The sequence below is a fragment of the Scyliorhinus torazame genome, chromosome 7 (genome assembly GCF_047496885.1).
Source record: "Scyliorhinus torazame isolate Kashiwa2021f chromosome 7, sScyTor2.1, whole genome shotgun sequence".
Classification (NCBI taxonomy): Eukaryota; Metazoa; Chordata; class Chondrichthyes; order Carcharhiniformes; family Scyliorhinidae; genus Scyliorhinus; species Scyliorhinus torazame.
This window is the reverse complement of record NC_092713.1, coordinates 165,423,751-165,442,976: the sequence shown is the minus strand read 5'-3', so window position 1 is coordinate 165,442,976 and position 19,226 is coordinate 165,423,751. Positions and strand designations below refer to the sequence as shown.

General features: G+C 46.5%; 1 protein-coding gene across 1 annotated transcript in view; it reads right to left on the bottom strand.

Moving 5' to 3' along the window:
- The window catches only part of LOC140427364 (regulator of G-protein signaling protein-like), a 520,007-nt gene that overhangs the window by 210,008 nt on the left and 290,773 nt on the right, over positions 1 to 19,226 (bottom strand). The window lies entirely within an intron of this gene.

The window sequence follows — 19,226 nt, the reverse complement described above, 5'->3', positions numbered from 1 at the left end:
AGACACTGACAGAAACACACAGTGAGACATTGACAGAAACACAAAGAGAGGCACTGACAGAAACACAGAGAGACACTGACAGAATTGCTGAGAGACATTGACAAAAACACAGAGAGAGACACTGACAGAAACGCAGAGAGAGAGGCACTGATAGACACACACAGACACTGACAGAAATAGCGAGAGACACTGACAGAGACACATAAAGAAACAATTACCGGGACACTTAGAGAGGCACTGATGGAAACGCAGAGACCCTGACAGAAACAGAAAGAGAGAGACACAGACAGAAACACACATAGAGACACTGACAGAGACACACAGAGAGACACTGACTGAAACATAAAGACATTGACAGAAACCCAGGGAGAGACACTGACAGAAACACACAGAGACACTGACAGAAACACACAGAGAGACACTGAGAGAAACACAGAGAAAATGACAGAAGTACAGAGAGAGACACTGACAGAAACCAAGAGACACTGACAGAAACACACAGAGAGACATTGACAGAAAGGCTCAGAGACACTGGCAGAAACACACAGAGAGACACTGACAGAAAGGAACAGAGAGACACTGACAGAAACACAGAGCAACTGACAGAAACCCAGGGAGAGACACTGACAGAAACCCAGAGAGAGACACTGAGAGAAACAGAAAGAGAGACACACTGACAGAAAACCAGAGCCACTGACAGAAACACACAGAGAGACACTGACAGAAACACACAGAGAGACACTGACAGAAAGGCACAGAGAGACGCTGATAGAAACACAGAGCAACTGACAGAAACCCAGGGAGAGACACTGACAGAAACCCAGAGAGAGACACTGACAGAAACAGACAGAGAGACACTGACAGAAACCCAGAGACACTAACAGGAACAGAAAGAGAGACACTGGCAGAAACACACAGGAGACACGCACAGAGAGACACTGAGAGAAACCCAGGGAGAGACACTGACAGAAACCCAGGGAGAGACACTGACAGAAACCCAGGGAGAGACACTGACAGAAACACACAGAGAGACACTGACAGAAACACACAGAGAGACACTGACAGAAAGGCACAGAGAGACGCTGATAGAAACACAGAGCAACTGACAGAAACCCAGGGAGAGACACTGACAGAAACCCAGAGAGAGACACTGACAGAAACAGACAGAGAGACACTGACAGAAACTCAGAGACACTAACAGGAACAGAAAGAGAGACACTGGCAGAAACACACAGGAGACACGCACAGAGAGACACTGAGAGAAACCCAGGGAGAGACACTGACAGAAACCCAGGGAGAGACACTGACAGAAACACACAGAGAGACACTGACAGAAACCCAGGGAGAGACACTGACAGAAACACACAGAGAGACACTGACAGAAACACAAAGAGAGACACTGACAGAAAGGAACAGAGAGACACTGACAAAACACAGAGACACTGACAGAAACCCAGGGAGAGACACTGACAGAAAAACAGAGACACTGACAGAAACCCAGAGAGAGACACTGACAGAAAGGCACAGAGAGACACTGACAGAAACACAGAGACACTGACAGAAACCCAGGGAGAGACACTGACAGAAACCCAGGGAGAGACACTGACAGAACCCAGGGAGAGACACTGACAGGACAAGAAAGTGAGAGACACTGACAGAGACACTGACAGAAACACACAGAGAGACACTGAGAGAATCAGAAAGAGAGAGACACTGACAGAAACCCAGGGAGAGACACTGACAGAAACACTCAGAGAGACACTGACAGAAACACAAAGAGAGACACTGACAGAAACCCAGAGACACTGACAGAAACACACAGAGAGACATTGACAGAAACACACAGAGAGACACTGACAGAAAGGCACAGAGAGACACTGACAGAAACACAGAGACACTGACAGAAACCCAGGGAGAGACACTGACAGAAACACACAGAGAGGCACTGACAGAACCCCAGAGACACTGACAGGAACAGAAAGAGAGAGACACTGACAGAGACACTGACAGAAACACACAGAGAGACACTGACAGAAACACACAGTGAGACATTGACAGAACCACAAAGAGAGACACTGACAGAAACACACAGAGAGACACTGACAGAAAGGCACAGTGAAACTGGTGGTAACACATTAAGACACTGACAGAAACACAGCCACACTGACTGACAGCAACACACAGAGTGACACTGACAGAATCAGAAAGAGAGAGACACTGACAGAAACCCAGGGAGAGACACTGACAGAAACACAAAGAGAGACACTGACAGAAACCAAGAGACACTGACAGAACACAAAGAGGGACACTGACAGAAACCAAGAGACACTGACAGAAAGGAACAGAGAGACACTGACAGAAACACAGAGACACTGACAGAAACCCAGGGAGAGACACTGACAGAAAAACAGAGAGACACTGACAGAAACACAAAGAGGGACACTGACAGAAACCAAGAGACACTGACAGAAACACACAGAGAGACACTGACAGAAAGGCACAGAGAGACACTGACAGAAACACAGAGACACTGTCAGAAACCCAGGGAGAGACACTGACAGAAACACACAGAGAGACACTGACAGAAACACACAGTGAGACATTGACAGAAACACAAAGAGAGGCACTGACAGAAACACAGAGAGACACTGACAGAATTGCAGAGAGACATTGACAAAAACACAGAGAGAGACACTGACAGAAACGCAGAGAGAGAGGCACTGATAGACACACACAGACACTGACAGAAATAGCGAGAGACACTGACAGAGACACATAAAGAAAAACAATTACCGGGACACATAGAGAGGCACTGATGGAAACACAGAGACCCTGACAGAAACAGAAAGAGAGAGACACAGACAGAAACACACATAGAGACACTGACAGAGACAGACAGAGAGACACTGACTGAAACATAAAGACATTGACAGAAACCCAGGGAGAGACACTGACAGAAACACACAGAGAGACACTGACAGAAACACACAGTGAGACATTGACAGAAACACAAAGAGAGGCACTGACAGAAACACAGAGAGACACTGACAGAATTGCTGAGAGACATTGACAAAAACACAGAGAGAGACACTGACAGAAACGCAGAGAGAGAGGCACTGATAGACACACACAGACACTGACAGAAATAGCGAGAGACACTGACAGAGACACATAAAGAAACAATTACCGGGACACTTAGAGAGGCACTGATGGAAACGCAGAGACCCTGACAGAAACAGAAAGAGAGAGACACAGACAGAAACACACATAGAGACACTGACAGAGACACACAGAGAGACACTGACTGAAACATAAAGACATTGACAGAAACCCAGGGAGAGACACTGACAGAAACACACAGAGACACTGACAGAAACACACAGAGAGACACTGAGAGAAACACAGAGAAAATGACAGAAGTACAGAAAGAGACACTGACAGAAACCAAGAGACACTGACAGAAACACACAGAGAGACATTGACAGAAAGGCACAGAGACACTGGCAGAAACACACAGAGAGACACTGACAGAAAGGAACAGAGAGACACTGACAGAAACACAGAGCAACTGACAGAAACCCAGGGAGAGACACTGACAGAAACCCAGAGAGAGACACTGAGAGAAACAGAAAGAGAGACACACTGACAGAAAACCAGAGCCACTGACAGAAACACACAGAGAGACACTGACAGAAACACACAGAGAGACACTGACAGAAAGGCACAGAGAGACGCTGATAGAAACACAGAGCAACTGACAGAAACCCAGGGAGAGACACTGACAGAAACCCAGAGAGAGACACTGACAGAAACAGACAGAGAGACACTGACAGAAACCCAGAGACACTAACAGGAACAGAAAGAGAGACACTGGCAGAAACACACAGGAGACACGCACAGAGAGCCACTGAGAGAAACCCAGGGAGAGACACTGACAGAAACCCAGGGAGAGACACTGACAGAAACCGAGGGAGAGACACTGACAGAAACACACAGAGAGACACTGACAGAAACACACAGAGAGACACTGACAGAAAGGCACAGAGAGACGCTGATAGAAACACAGAGCAACTGACAGAAACCCAGGGAGAGACACTGACAGAAACCCAGAGAGAGACACTGACAGAAACAGACAGAGAGACACTGACAGAAACCCAGAGACACTAACAGGAACAGAAAGAGAGACACTGGCAGAAACACACAGGAGACACGCACAGAGAGACACTGAGAGAAACCCAGGGAGAGACACTGACAGAAACCCAGGGAGAGACACTGACAGAAACACACAGAGAGACACTGACAGAAACCCAGGGAGAGACACTGACAGAAACACACAGAGAGACACTGACAGAAACACAAAGAGAGACACTGACAGAAAGGAACAGAGAGACACTGACAAAACACAGAGACACTGACAGAAACCCAGGGAGAGACACTGACAGAAAAACAGAGACACTGACAGAAACCCAGAGAGACACACTGACAGAAAGGCACAGAGAGACACTGACAGAAACACAGAGACACTGACAGAAACCCAGGGAGAGACACTGACAGAAACCCAGGGAGAGACACTGACAGAACCCAGGGAGAGACACTGACAGGACAAGAAAGTGAGAGACACTGACAGAGACACTGACAGAAACACACAGAGAGACACTGAGAGAATCAGAAAGAGAGAGACACTGACAGAAACCCAGGGAGAGACACTGACAGAAACACTCAGAGAGACACTGACAGAAACACAAAGAGAGACACTGACAGAAACCCAGAGACACTGACAGAAACACACAGAGAGACATTGACAGAAACACACAGAGAGACACTGACAGAAAGGCACAGAGAGACACTGACAGAAACACAGAGACACTGACAGAAACCCAGGGAGAGACACTGACAGAAACACACAGAGAGGCACTGACAGAACCCCAGAGACACTGACAGGAACAGAAAGAGAGAGACACTGACAGAGACACTGACAGAAACACACAGAGAGACACTGACAGAAACACACAGTGAGACATTGACAGAACCACAAAGAGAGACACTGACAGAAACACACAGAGAGACACTGACAGAAAGGCACAGTGAAACTGGTGGTAACACATAAAGACACTGACAGAAACACAGCCACACTGACTGACAGCAACACACAGAGTGACACTGACAGAATCAGAAAGAGAGAGACACTGACAGAAACCCAGGGAGAGACACTGACAGAAACACAAAGAGAGACACTGACAGAAACCAAGAGACACTGACAGAAAGGAACAGAGAGACACTGACAGAAACACAGAGACACTGACAGAAACCCAGGGAGAGACACTGACAGAAAAACAGAGAGACACTGACAGAAACACAAAGAGGGACACTGACAGAAACCAAGAGACACTGACAGAAACACACAGAGAGACACTGACAGAAAGGCACAGAGAGACACTGACAGAAACACAGAGACACTGTCAGAAACCCAGGGAGAGACACTGACAGAAACACACAGAGAGACACTGACAGAAACACACAGAGAGACACTGACAGAAAGGAACAGAGAGACACTGACAGAAACACAGAGCAACTGACAGAAACCCAGGGAGAGACACTGACAGAAACCCAGAGAGAGACACTGAGAGAAACAGAAAGAGAGACACACTGACAGAAAACCAGAGCCACTGACAGAAACACACAGAGAGACACTGACAGAAACACACAGAGAGACACTGACAGAAAGGCACAGAGAGACGCTGATAGAAACACAGAGCAACTGACAGAAACCCAGGGAGAGACACTGACAGAAACCCAGAGAGAGACACTGACAGAAACAGACAGAGAGACACTGACAGAAACCCAGAGACACTAACAGGAACAGAAAGAGAGACACTGGCAGAAACACACAGGAGACACGCACAGAGAGACACTGAGAGAAACCCAGGGAGAGACACTGACAGAAACCCAGGGAGAGACACTGACAGAAACCCAGGGAGAGACACTGACAGAAACACACAGAGAGACACTGACAGAAACACACAGAGAGACACTGACAGAAAGGCACAGAGAGACGCTGATAGAAACACAGAGCAACTGACAGAAACCCAGGGAGAGACACTGACAGAAACCCAGAGAGAGACACTGACAGAAACAGACAGAGAGACACTGACAGAAACTCAGAGACACTAACAGGAACAGAAAGAGAGACACTGGCAGAAACACACAGGAGACACGCACAGAGAGACACTGAGAGAAACCCAGGGAGAGACACTGACAGAAACCCAGGGAGAGACACTGACAGAAACACACAGAGAGACACTGACAGAAACCCAGGGAGAGACACTGACAGAAACACTCAGAGAGACACTGACAGAAACACAAAGAGAGACACTGACAGAAACCCAGAGACACTGACAGAAACACACAGAGAGACATTGACAGAAACACACAGAGAGACACTGACAGAAAGGCACAGAGAGACACTGACAGAAACACAGAGACACTGACAGAAACCCAGGGAGAGACACTGACAGAAACACACAGAGAGGCACTGACAGAACCCCAGAGACACTGACAGGAACAGAAAGAGAGAGACACTGACAGAGACACTGACAGAAACACACAGAGAGACACTGACAGAAACACACAGTGAGACGTTGACAGAACCACAAAGAGAGACACTGACAGAAACACACAGAGAGACACTGACAGAAAGGCACAGTGAAACTGGTGGTAACACATAAAGACACTGACAGAAACACAGCCACACTGACTGACAGCAACACACAGAGTGACACTGACAGAATCAGAAAGAGAGAGACACTGACAGAAACCCAGGGAGAGACACTGACAGAAACACAAAGAGAGACACTGACAGAAACCAAGAGACACTGACAGAAAGGAACAGAGAGACACTGACAGAAACACAGAGACACTGACAGAAACCCAGGGAGAGACACTGACAGAAAAACAGAGAGACACTGACAGAAACACAAAGAGGGACACTGACAGAAACCAAGAGACACTGACAGAAACACACAGAGAGACACTGACAGAAAGGCACAGAGAGACACTGACAGAAACACAGAGACACTGTCAGAAACCCAGGGAGAGACACTGACAGAAACACACAGAGAGACACTGACAGAAACACACAGAGAGACACTGACAGAAAGGAACAGAGAGACACTGACAGAAACACAGAGCAACTGACAGAAACCCAGGGAGAGACACTGACAGAAACCCAGAGAGAGACACTGAGAGAAACAGAAAGAGAGACACACTGACAGAAAACCAGAGCCACTGACAGAAACACACAGAGAGACACTGACAGAAACACACAGAGAGACACTGACAGAAAGGCACAGAGAGACGCTGATAGAAACACAGAGCAACTGACAGAAACCCAGGGAGAGACACTGACAGAAACCCAGAGAGAGACACTGACAGAAACAGACAGAGAGACACTGACAGAAACCCAGAGACACTAACAGGAACAGAAAGAGAGACACTGGCAGAAACACACAGGAGACACGCACAGAGAGACACTGAGAGAAACCCAGGGAGAGACACTGACAGAAACCCAGGGAGAGACACTGACAGAAACCCAGGGAGAGACACTGACAGAAACACACAGAGAGACACTGACAGAAACACACAGAGAGACACTGACAGAAAGGCACAGAGAGACGCTGATAGAAACACAGAGCAACTGACAGAAACCCAGGGAGAGACACTGACAGAAACCCAGAGAGAGACACTGACAGAAACAGACAGAGAGACACTGACAGAAACTCAGAGACACTAACAGGAACAGAAAGAGAGACACTGGCAGAAACACACAGGAGACACGCACAGAGAGACACTGAGAGAAACCCAGGGAGAGACACTGACAGAAACCCAGGGAGAGACACTGACAGAAACACACAGAGAGACACTGACAGAAACCCAGGGAGAGACACTGACAGAAACACACAGAGAGACACTGACAGAAACACAAAGAGAGACACTGACAGAAAGGAACAGAGAGACACTGACAAAACACAGAGACACTGACAGAAACCCAGGGAGAGACACTGACAGAAAAACAGAGACACTGACAGAAACCCAGAGAGAGACACTGACAGAAAGGCACAGAGAGACACTGACAGAAACACAGAGACACTGACAGAAACCCAGGGAGAGACACTGACAGAAACCCAGGGAGAGACACTGACAGAACCCAGGGAGAGACACTGACAGGACAAGAAAGTGAGAGACACTGACAGAGACACTGACAGAAACACACAGAGAGACACTGAGAGAATCAGAAAGAGAGAGACACTGACAGAAACCCAGGGAGAGACACTGACAGAAACACTCAGAGAGACACTGACAGAAACACAAAGAGAGACACTGACAGAAACCCAGAGACACTGACAGAAACACACAGAGAGACATTGACAGAAACACACAGAGAGACACTGACAGAAAGGCACAGAGAGACACTGACAGAAACACAGAGACACTGACAGAAACCCAGAGAGAGACACTGACAGAAACACACAGAGAGGCACTGACAGAACCCCAGAGACACTGACAGGAACAGAAAGAGAGAGACACTGACAGAGACACTGACAGAAACACACAGAGAGACACTGACAGAAACACACAGTGAGACATTGACAGAACCACAAAGAGAGACACTGACAGAAACACACAGAGAGACACTGACAGAAAGGCACAGTGAAACTGGTGGTAACACATTAAGACACTGACAGAAACACAGCCACACTGACTGACAGCAACACACAGAGTGACACTGACAGAATCAGAAAGAGAGAGACACTGACAGAAACCCAGGGAGAGACACTGACAGAAACACAAAGAGAGACACTGACAGAAACCAAGAGACACTGACAGAACACAAAGAGGGACACTGACAGAAACCAAGAGACACTGACACAAAGGAACAGAGAGACACTGACAGAAACACAGAGACACTGACAGAAACCCAGGGAGAGACACTGACAGAAAAACAGAGAGACACTGACAGAAACACAAAGAGGGACACTGACAGAAACCAAGAGACACTGACAGAAACACACAGAGAGACACTGACAGAAAGGCACAGAGAGACACTGACAGAAACACAGAGACACTGTCAGAAACCCAGGGAGAGACACTGACAGAAACACACAGAGAGACACTGACAGAAACACACAGTGAGACATTGACAGAAACACAAAGAGAGGCACTGACAGAAACACAGAGAGACACTGACAGAATTGCAGAGAGACATTGACAAAAACACAGAGAGAGACACTGACAGAAACGCAGAGAGAGAGGCACTGATAGACACACACAGACACTGACAGAAATAGCGAGAGACACTGACAGAGACACATAAAGAAAAACAATTACCGGGACACATAGAGAGGCACTGATGGAAACACAGAGACCCTGACAGAAACAGAAAGAGAGAGACACAGACAGAAACACACATAGAGACACTGACAGAGACAGACAGAGAGACACTGACTGAAACATAAAGACATTGACAGAAACCCAGGGAGAGACACTGACAGAAACACACAGAGAGACACTGACAGAAACACACAGTGAGACATTGACAGAAACACAAAGAGAGGCACTGACAGAAACACAGAGAGACACTGACAGAATTGCTGAGAGACATTGACAAAAACACAGAGAGAGACACTGACAGAAACGCAGAGAGAGAGGCACTGATAGACACACACAGACACTGACAGAAATAGCGAGAGACACTGACAGAGACACATAAAGAAACAATTACCGGGACACTTAGAGAGGCACTGATGGAAACGCAGAGACCCTGACAGAAACAGAAAGAGAGAGACACAGACAGAAACACACATAGAGACACTGACAGAGACACACAGAGAGACACTGACTGAAACATAAAGACATTGACAGAAACCCAGGGAGAGACACTGACAGAAACACACAGAGACACTGACAGAAACACACAGAGAGACACTGAGAGAAACACAGAGAAAATGACAGAAGTACAGAAAGAGACACTGACAGAAACCAAGAGACACTGACAGAAACACACAGAGAGACACTGACAGAAAGGAACAGAGAGACACTGACAGAAACACAGAGCAACTGACAGAAACCCAGGGAGAGACACTGACAGAAACCCAGAGAGAGACACTGAGAGAAACAGAAAGAGAGACACACTGACAGAAAACCAGAGCCACTGACAGAAACACACAGAGAGACACTGACAGAAACACACAGAGAGACACTGACAGAAAGGCACAGAGAGACGCTGATAGAAACACAGAGCAACTGACAGAAACCCAGGGAGAGACACTGACAGAAACCCAGAGAGAGACACTGACAGAAACAGACAGAGAGACACTGACAGAAACCCAGAGACACTAACAGGAACAGAAAGAGAGACACTGGCAGAAACACACAGGAGACACGCACAGAGAGCCACTGAGAGAAACCCAGGGAGAGACACTGACAGAAACCCAGGGAGAGACACTGACAGAAACCGAGGGAGAGACACTGACAGAAACACACAGAGAGACACTGACAGAAACACACAGAGAGACACTGACAGAAAGGCACAGAGAGACGCTGATAGAAACACAGAGCAACTGACAGAAACCCAGGGAGAGACACTGACAGAAACCCAGAGAGAGACACTGACAGAAACAGACAGAGAGACACTGACAGAAACCCAGAGACACTAACAGGAACAGAAAGAGAGACACTGGCAGAAACACACAGGAGACACGCACAGAGAGACACTGAGAGAAACCCAGGGAGAGACACTGACAGAAACCCAGGGAGAGACACTGACAGAAACACACAGAGAGACACTGACAGAAACCCAGGGAGAGACACTGACAGAAACACACAGAGAGACACTGACAGAAACACAAAGAGAGACACTGACAGAAAGGAACAGAGAGACACTGACAAAACACAGAGACACTGACAGAAACCCAGGGAGAGACACTGACAGAAAAACAGAGACACTGACAGAAACCCAGAGAGAGACACTGACAGAAAGGCACAGAGAGACACTGACAGAAACACAGAGACACTGACAGAAACCCAGGGAGAGACACTGACAGAAACCCAGGGAGAGACACTGACAGAACCCAGGGAGAGACACTGACAGGACAAGAAAGTGAGAGACACTGACAGAGACACTGACAGAAACACACAGAGAGACACTGAGAGAATCAGAAAGAGAGAGACACTGACAGAAACCCAGGGAGAGACACTGACAGAAACACAAAGAGAGACACTGACAGAAACCCAGAGACACTGACAGAAACACACAGAGAGACATTGACAGAAACACACAGAGAGACACTGACAGAAAGGCACAGAGAGACACTGACAGAAACACAGAGACACTGACAGAAACCCAGGGAGAGACACTGACAGAAACACACAGAGAGGCACTGACAGAACCCCAGAGACACTGACAGGAACAGAAAGAGAGAGACACTGACAGAGACACTGACAGAAACACACAGAGAGACACTGACAGAAACACACAGTGAGACATTGACAGAACCACAAAGAGAGACACTGACAGAAACACACAGAGAGACACTGACAGAAAGGCACAGTGAAACTGGTGGTAACACATAAAGACACTGACAGAAACACAGCCACACTGACTGACAGCAACACACAGAGTGACACTGACAGAATCAGAAAGAGAGAGACACTGACAGAAACCCAGGGAGAGACACTGACAGAAACACAAAGAGAGACACTGACAGAAACCAAGAGACACTGACAGAAAGGAACAGAGAGACACTGACAGAAACACAGAGACACTGACAGAAACCCAGGGAGAGACACTGACAGAAAAACAGAGAGACACTGACAGAAACACAAAGAGGGACACTGACAGAAACCAAGAGACACTGACAGAAACACACAGAGAGACACTGACAGAAAGGCACAGAGAGACACTGACAGAAACACAGAGACACTGTCAGAAACCCAGGGAGAGACACTGACAGAAACACACAGAGAGACACTGACAGAAACACACAGTGAGACATTGACAGAAACACAAAGAGAGGCACTGACAGAAACACAGAGAGACACTGACAGAATTGCAGAGAGACATTGACAAAAACACAGAGAGAGACACTGACAGAAACGCAGAGAGAGAGGCACTGATAGACACACACAGACACTGACAGAAATAGCGAGAGACACTGACAGAGACACATAAAGAAAAACAATTACCGGGACACATAGAGAGGCACTGATGGAAACACAGAGACCCTGACAGAAACAGAAAGAGAGAGACACAGACAGAAACACACATAGAGACACTGACAGAGACACACAGAGAGACACTGACTGAAACATAAAGACATTGACAGAAACCCAGGGAGAGACACTGACAGAAACACACAGAGACACTGACAGAAACACACAGAGAGACACTGAGAGAAACACAGAGAAAATGACAGAAGTACAGAGAGAGAGACACTGACAGAAACCAAGAGACACTGACAGAAACACACAGAGAGACATTGACAGAAAGGCACAGAGACACTGGCAGAAACACACAGAGAGACTCAGACAGAAACCCAGAGAGAGACACTGACAGAAACATACAGAGAGACACTGACAGAAACACAGAGAGAGACACTGACAGAAACACACAGAGAGACACTGATAGAAGCACAAAGAGAGACACTGACAGAAACACACAGAGAGACACTGACAGAAACACAAAGAGAGACACTGACAGAAACCCAGAGAAACTGACAGAAACACACAGAGAGACACTGCCGGAAAAAAAAAGAGACACTGACAGAAACCCAGAGACACTGACAGAAACACACAGAGAGACACTGACAGAAACACAGAGACACTGACAGAAACACAACGACACTGACAGAAACCCAGGGAGAGACACTGACAGAAACCCAGAGACTCAGACAGGAACAGAAAGAGAGAGACACTGACAGAGACACTGACAGAAAGACACTGACAGAAACACACAGAGAGACACTGACAGAAAGGCACAGTGAAACTGGCGGTAACACATAAAGACACTGACAGAAACACAGCCACACTGACTTACAGCAACACACGAGAGCCATTGAGAGAATCAGAAAGAGAGAGACACTGACTGAAACCCAGGGAGAGACACTGACAGAAACACACAGAGAGACACTGACAGCGACACAGAGAGAGACACTGACAGGAACACAGAGACACTGACAGAAACACAGATTATGAGGCACTGACAGAAACTCAATTAGGGAGGCAATGAATGATAAACAGAGATACAAACTGACAGAAATACAGAGATACAATCTGACAGAAATACAGAGAGACCATGACAGAAACACACAGAGAGACACTGACAGAAAGGCACAGTGTCACTGGCGGAAACACATAAAGACACTGACATAAACACAGCCACCCTGACTGACAGCAACACACAGAGGGACACTGACAGGAGCTCAGAGAGAGAGACACACACTGACATAAACACAAAGAGAGACACTGACCGAAAAACACAGAGTGACACAGAAGGAAAAACAGAGAGAGAGAGACACTGATAGAGACAATGACAGAAACACAGAGACACTGACAGAAACACAGAGAGAGAGACATTGACATGAACACAGAGAGCCACTGACAGAAACACAGAGACACTGACAGAAGTACAGAGACACTGACAGGAACACAGAGACACTGACAGAAACACAGAGAGAGAGACATTGACAGAAACACAGAGAGCCACTGACAGAAACACTGAGACAATGACAGAAGTACAAAAGACACTCTGACACAAACACAAACAGACCCACTGACCGAAAAACAGAGAGAAAGACACTGATAGAAACACATAGAGACACTGAAACACACAGAGAGAGACACTGACAGAAACACACAGAGAGACACTGACAGAAACACAGAGACAATGACAGAAACACACAGAGACACACTGACATAAACACAGACAGACCCACTGACCGAAAAACAGAGAGAAAAACACTGATAGAAACACATAGAGACACTGAAACACACAGAGAGAGACACTGACAGAAACACAGACAGACCATGACAGAAACACACAGAGAGATACTGACAGAAACACACAGAGAGACACTGATAGAAACAGAGAGAGACACTGATAGAAACACATGGAGACACTGATAGAAACACACAGAGAGACACACTGACAGAAACAGAGAGAGAGAGACACTGATCAAACACACAGAGAGACACTGACAGAAACACAGAGTGAGAGACACTGACAGAAACAGAGAGAGACACTGATAGAAACACACAGAGAGACACTGACAGAAACACAGTGAGAGAGACACTGATAGAAACACACAGAGAGAGACACTGACAGAAACACAGAGAGAGAAACACTGACAGAAACACAGAGAACGACACTGACAGAAACACACAGAGAGAGACACTGACAGAAACACAGACAGACCATGACAGAAACACACAGAGAGATACTGACAGAAACACACAGAGAGACACTGATAGAAACAGAGAGAGACACTGATAGAAACACATGGAGACACTGATAGAAACACACAGAGAGACACACTGACAGAAACAGAGAGAGAGAGACACTGACAGAAACACAGAGAGACATTGACGGAAACACAGAGAGAGACACTGACAGAAACACAGAGACAATGACAGAAGTACAGAGAGAGACACTGACAGAAACACAGTGAGACATTGACAGAAACACAGAGAGAGGCACTGACAGAAACGCAGAGCGAGATACTGACAGAGACAAATATAGAAAAACACTTACCGGGACACATAGAGAGGCACTGATAGAAGCACAGAGACACTGACAGAAACAGAAAGAGAGAGACATTGACAGAGACACTGACAGAAACATACAGAGAGACACAGACAGAAACACACGAAGAGACACTGACAGAAACACACGAAGAGACACTGACAGAAACCCAGAGAGAGACACTGACAGAAACATACAGAGAGACACTGACACAAACACAGAGAGAGACACTGACAGAAACACACAGAGAGACACTGACAGAAACCCAGAGAAACTGACAGAAACACACAGAGAGACACTGACAGAAACACAAAGAGAGACACTGACAGAAACCCAGAGACACTGACAGAAACACACAGAGAGACACTGACAGAAACACAGAGACACTGACAGAAACACAACGACACTGACAGAAACCCAGGGAGAGACACTGACAGAAACCCAGAGACTCAGACAGGAACAGAAAGAGAGAGACAATGACAGAGACACTGACAGAAAGACACTGACAGAAACACACAGAGAGACACTGACAGAAAGGCACAGTGAAACTGGCGGTAACACATAAAGACACTGACAGAAACACAGCCACACTGACTTACAGCAACACACGAGAGCCACTGAGAGAATCAGAAAGAGAGAGACACTGACTGAAACCCAGGGAGAGACACTGACAGAAACACACAGAGAGACACTGACAGAGACACAGAGAGAGACACTGACAGGAACACAGAGACACTGACAGAAACACAGATTATGAGGCACTGACAGAAACTCAATTAGGGAGGCAATGAATGATAAACAGAGATACAAACTGACAGAAATACAGAGATACAATCTGACAGAAATACAGAGAGACCATGACAGAAACACACAGAGAGACACTGACAGAAAGGCACAGTGTCACTGGCGGAAACACATAAAGACACTGACAGAAACACAGCCACACTGACTGACAGCAACACACAGAGGGACACTGACAGGAGCTCAGAGAGAGAGAGACACTGACATAAACACAGCCACCCTGACTGACAGCAACACACAGAGGGACACTGACAGGAGCTCAGAGAGAGAGAGACACTGACATAAACACAGCCACCCTGACTGACAGCAACACACAGAGGGACACTGACAGGAGCTCAGAGAGAGAGACACACACTGACATAAACACAAAGAGAGACATTGACCGAAAAACACAGAGTGACACTGAAGGAAAAACAGAGAGAGAGAGACACTGATAGAGACAATGACAGAAACACAGAGACACTGACAGAAACACAGAGAGAGAGACATTGACATGAACACAGAGAGCCACTGACAGAAACACAGAGACACTGACAGAAGTACAGAGACACTGACAGGAACACAGAGACACTGACAGAAACACAGAGAGAGAGACATTGACAGAAACACAGAGAGCCACTGACAGAAACACTGAGACAATGACAGAAGTACAAAAGACACTCTGACATAAACACAGACAGACCCACTGACCGAAAAACAGAGAGAAAGACACTGATAGAAACACATAGAGACACTTAAACACACAGAGAGAGACACTGACAGAAACACAGACAGACCATGACAGAAACACAGAGACACTCTGACATAAACACAAACAGACCCACTGACCGAAAAACAGAGAGAAAGACACTGATAGAAACACATAGAGACACTGAAACACACAGAGAAAGACACTGACAGAAACACACAGAGAGACACTGACAGAAACACAGAGACAATGACAGAAACACACAGAGACACACTGACATAAACACAGACAGACCCACTGACCGAAAAACAGAGAGAAAGACACTGATAGAAACACATAGAGACACTGAAACACACAGAGAGAGACACTGACAGAAACACAGACAGACCCACTGACCGAAAAACAGAGAGAAAGACACTGATAGAAACACATAGAGACACTGAAACACACAGAGAGAGACACTGACAGAAACACAGACAGACCATGACAGAAACACACAGAGAGATACTGACAGAAACACACAGAGAGACACTGATAGAAACACACAGAGAGACACTGACAGAAACAGAGAGAGACACTGATAGAAACACATGGAGACACTGATAGAAACACACAGAGAGACACACTGACAGAAACAGAGAGAGAGAGACACTGATCAAACACACAGAGAGACACTGACAGAAACACAGAGTGAGAGACACTGACAGAAACAGAGAGAGACACTGATAGAAACACACAGAGAGACACTGACAGAAACACAGTGAGAGAGACACTGATAGAAACACACAGAGAGAGACACTGACAGAAACACAGAGAGAGAAACACTGACAGAAACACAGAGAACGACACTGACAGAAACACAAAGAGAGAGACACTGACAGAAACACAAAGACACTGACAGAAACAGAGAGAGAGTGTCTGAGAGAGAGAGAGAGGCACTGACAGAAACACAGAGAGAGACACTGACAGATACACAGAGAGAGACACTGACAGAAACACAGAGAGACATTGACGGAAACACAGAGAGAGACACTGACAGAAACACAGAGACAATGACAGAAGTACAGAGAGAGACACTGACAGAAACACAGTGAGACATTGACAGAAACACAGAGAGAGGCACTGACAGAAACGCAGAGAGAGATACTGACAGAGACAAATATAGAAAAACACTTACCGGGACACATAGAGAGGCACTGATAGAAGCACAGAGACACTGACAGAAACAGAAAGAGAGAGACATTGACAGAGACACTGACAGAAACATACAGAGAGACACAGACAGAAACACACGAAGAGACACTGACAGAAACACACGAAGAGACACTGACAGAAACCCAGAGAGAGACACTGACAGAAACATACAGAGAGACACTGACAGAAACACAGAGAGAGACACTGACAGAAACACACAGAGAGACACTGATAGAAGCACAAAGAGAGACACTGACAGAAACACACAGAGAGACACTGACAGAAACACAAAGAGAGACACTGACAGAAACCCAGAGAAACTGACAGAAACACACAGAGAGACACTGACAGAAACACAAAGAGAGACACTGACAGAAACCCAGAGACACTGACAGAAACACACAGAGAGACACTGACAGAAACACAGAGACACTGACAGAAACACAACGACACTGACAGAAACCCAGGGAGAGACACTGACAGAAACCCAGAGACTCAGACAGGAACAGAAAGAGAGAGACACTGACAGAGACACTGACAGAAAGACACTGACAGAAACACACAGAGAGACACTGACAGAAAGGCACAGTGAAACTGGCGGTAACACATAAAGACACTGACAGAAACACAGCCACACTGACTTACAGCAACACACGAGAGCCACTGAGAGAATCAGAAAGAGAGAGACACTGACTGAAACCCAGGGAGAGACACTGACAGAAACACACAGAGAGACACTGACAGAGACACAGAGAGAGACACTGACAGGAACACAGAGACACTGACAGAAACACAGATTATGAGGCACTGACAGAAACTCAATTAGGGAGGCAATGAATGATAAACAGAGATACAAACTGACAGAAATACAGAGATACAATCTGACAGAAATACAGAGAGACCATGACAGAAACACACAGAGAGACACTGACAGAAAGGCACAGTGTCACTGGCGGAAACACATAAAGACACTGACAGAAACACAGCCACACTGACTGACAGCAACACACAGAGGGACACTGACAGGAGCTCAGAGAGAGAGAGACACTGACATAAACACAGCCACCCTGACTGACAGCAACACACAGAGGGACACTGACAGGAGCTCAGAGAGAGAGAGACACTGACATAAACACAGCCACCCTGACTGACAGCAACACACAGAGGGACACTGACAGGAGCTCAGAGAGAGAGACACACACTGACATAAACACAAAGAGAGACATTGACCGAAAAACACAGAGTGACACTGAAGGAAAAACAGAGAGAGAGAGACACTGATAGAGACAATGACAGAAACACAGAGACACTGACAGAAACACAGAGAGAGAGACATTGACATGAACACAGAGAGCCACTGACAGAAACACAGAGACACTGACAGAAGTACAGAGACACTGACAGGAACACAGAGACACTGACAGAAACACAGAGAGAGAGACATTGACAGAAACACAGAGAGCCACTGACAGAAACACTGAGACAATGACAGAAGTACAAAAGACACTCTGACATAAACACAAACAGACCCACTGACCGAAAAACAGAGAGAAAGACACTGATAGAAACACATAGAGACACTGAAACACACAGAGAAAGACACTGACAGAAACACACAGAGAGACACTGACAGAAACACAGAGACAATGACAGAAACACACAGAGACACACTGACATAAACACAGACAGACCCACTGACCGAAAAACAGAGAGAAAGACACTGATAGAAACACATAGAGACACTGAAAC